We start from the raw sequence: 3,790 nt of genomic DNA on the forward strand, positions 1-3,790 counted from the left end.
GAAGATATCCCCACTTCTATCCAGTTGATTCCAGATTAGCATGTTCGGACATATGCCATTATCTTCATGATTCTTATCAAAACCAGGATGAACCACGATCTAAGAAGCTTTATTTGGAACCACTATTTCAGTGGAGAATAACCAGAAAGTTAAATAAATCTCATAGGAGTTGTGAGTAAGAAGATATCCCACTTTCTATCCAGAATGATTCCAGATTAGCCTGTTCGGACATAGGCAATATCTTCAATGATTCTATCAAACCAGGATGAACCACGATCTAAGAAGCTTTTTGGAACCACTAATCAGTGGAGAATAACCAGGAAGTTGAATAAATCTCATAGGTGTTGTGACAAGAAGATATCCCACTTCATTCAGATGATCCAGATTAGCTGTTCGGACATATGGCAATTATCTTCATGATTCTTATCAAACCAGGATGAACCAATAATAAGACTGATTGGGAACCACTAATCAGTGGAGAATAACCAGGAAGTTGAATAAATCTCAAGAAGTTGTGAGTAAGAAATATCCACTTTTATCCAGATGATCCAGATTAGCCTGTTCGGACATATGGCAATTATCTTTCATGATTCTAATCAAACCAGGATGAACCAATATGAAGAAGCTTGATTGGAACCACTAATCAGTGAGAAAAACCAGGAAGTTGAATAAATCTCATAGGAGTGTGAGTCAGAAGATATCCCACTTCTATCCAGATGATTCCAGATAGCCTGTTCGGACATATGGCAATATCTTCATGATTCTTATCAAAAACAGGATGAACCACGATCAAGAAGTTTATTTGGAACCACTAATCAGTGGAGAATAACCAGGAAGTGAATAAATCTCAAAGAGTGTGAGTAAGAAGATATCCCACTTCTATCCAGTGACCAGATTAGCCTGTTCGGACATATGGCAATATCTTCATGATTCTTATCAAACCAGGATGAACCACGATCTAAGAAGCTTTATTTGGAACCACTAATCAGTGGAGAATAACCAGGAAGTTGAATAAAACTCATAAGTTTGTGAGCAAGAAGATATCCCACCTTCTATCCAGATGATTCCAGATTAGCCTGTTCGGACATATGCCATATCTTCATGATTCTTATCAAACCAGGATGAACCACGATCTATAGAAGCTTTATTTGGAACCACTAATCAGTGGAGAATAACCAGGAAGTTGAATAAATCTCATAGGAGTTGTGAGTAAGAAGATATCCCACTTCTATCCAGATGATTCCAGATTACCTGTTCGGACATATGGCAATATCTTCATGATTCTTATCAAACCAGGATGAACCACGATCTAAGAAGCTTGATTTGGAACCACTAATCAGTGGAGAATAACCAGGAAGTTGAATAAATCTCATAAGTTGTGAGTAAGAAGATATCCCACTTTATCCAGATGATTCCAGATTAGCCTGTTCGAACATATGCCATTATCTTCATGATTCTTATCAAACCAGGATGAACCACGATCTAAGAAGCTTTATTTGGAACCACTAATCAGTGGAGAATAACAAGGAAGTTGAATAAATCTCATAGGAGTTGTGAGTAAGAGAAGATATCCCACTTTCTATCCATGATTCCAGATTAGCCGTTTTTGGACATATGGCAATATCTTCATGATTCTTATCAAACCAGGATGAACCACGATCTAAGAAGCTTTATTTGAACCACTAATCAGTGGAGAATAACCAGGAAGTTGAATAAATCTCATAAGTGTTGTGAGCAAGAAGATATCCCACCCTATCCAGATGATTCCAGATTAGCCTGTTCGGACATATGCCATTATCTTCATGATTCTTTATCAACCAGGATGAACCACGATCTAAGAAGCTTTATTTGGAACCACTAATCAGTGGAGAATAACCAGGAAGTTGAATAAATCTCATAGGAGTTGTGAGTAAGAAGATATCCCACTTTTATCCAGATGATTCCAGATTAGCCTGTTCGGACATATGGCAATATCTTCATGATTCTTATCAAACCAGGATGACCACGATCTAAGAAGCTTATTGGAACCACTAATCAGTGGAGAATAACCAGGAAGTTGAATAAATCTCATAAGTGTTGTGAGCAAGAAGATATCCCACCTTCTATCCAGATGATTCCAGATTAGCCTGTTCGACATATGCCATATCTTCATGATTCTTATCAAACCAGGATGAACCACGATCTAAGAAGCTTTATTTGGAACCACTAATCAGTGGAGAATAACCAGGAAGTTGAATAAATCTCATAGGAGTTGTGAGTAGAAGATATCCCACTTTCTATCCAGATGATTCCAGATTAGCCTGTTCGGACATATGGCAATATCTTCATGATTCTTATCAAACCAGGATGAACCACGATCTAAGAAGCTTTATTTGGAACCACTAATCAGTGGAGAATAACCAGGAAGTTGAATAAATCTCATAGGAGTTGTGAGTAAGAAGATATCCCATTTCTATCCAGATGATCCAGATTAGCCTGTTCGGACATAATGCAATATCTTCATGATTCTTATCAAACCAGGATGAACCAATATCTAAGAAGCTTGATTGGAACCACTAATCAGTGGAGAATAACCAGGAAGTTGAATAAATCTCATAGGAGTTGTGAGTAAGAAGATATCCCACTTTCTATCCAGATGATTCCAGATTAGCCTGTTCGGACATATGGCAATATCTTCATGATTCTTATCAAACCAGGATGAACCACGATCTAAGAAGCTTTATTGGAACCACTAATCAGTGGAGAATAACCAGGAAGTTGAATAAATCTCATAAGTGTTGTGAGCAAGAAGATATCCCACTTTCTATCCAGATGATTCCAGATTAGCCTGTTCGGACATATGCCAATTATCTTCATGATTCTTATCAAACCAGGATGAACCACGATCTAAGAAGCTTTGATTTGGAACCACTAATCAGTGGAGAATAACCAGGAAGTTGAATAAATCTCATAGGAGTTGTGAGTAAGAAGATATCCCACTTTCTATCCAGATGATTCCAGATTAGCCTGTTCGGACATATGCCATTATCTTCATGATTCTTATCAAACCAGGATGAACCACGATCTAAGAAGCTTTATTTGGAACCACTAATCAGTGGAGAATAACCAGGAAGTTGAATAAATCTCATAAGGAGTTGTGAGTAAGAAGATATCCCACTTCTATCCAGATGATTCCAGATTAGCCTGTTCGGACATATGGCAATATCTTCATGATTCTTATCAAACCAGGATGAACCACGATCTAAGAAGCTTTATTTGGAACCACTAATCAGTGGAGAATAACCAGGAAGTTGAATAAATCTCATAAGTGTTGTGAGCAAGAAGATATCCCACTTTCTATCCAGATGATTCCAGATTAGCCTGTTCGGACATATGCCAATTATCTTCATGATTCTTATCAAACCAGGATGAACCAATATAAGAAGCTTGATTGGAACCACTAATCAGTGGAGAATAACCAGGAAGTTGAATAAATCTCATAGGAGTGTGTTAAGAAGATATCCCACTTTCTATCCAGATGATTCCAGATTAGCCTGTTCGGACATATGGCAATATCTTCATGATTCTTATCAAACCAGGATGAACCAATATAAGAAGCTTGATTGGAACCACTAATCAGTGGAGAATAACCAGGAAGTTGAATAAATCTCATAGGAGTTGTGAGTAAGAAAATATCCCACTTTCTATCCAGATGATTCCAGATTAGCCTGTTCGGACATATGGCAATATCTTCATGATTCTTATCAAACCAGGATGAAACCGATCTAAGAAGCTTTATTTGGAACCACTA

Source organism: Raphanus sativus, chromosome 1, assembly GCF_000801105.2.
Source record: "Raphanus sativus cultivar WK10039 chromosome 1, ASM80110v3, whole genome shotgun sequence".
Lineage (NCBI taxonomy): Eukaryota > Viridiplantae > Streptophyta > Magnoliopsida > Brassicales > Brassicaceae > Raphanus > Raphanus sativus.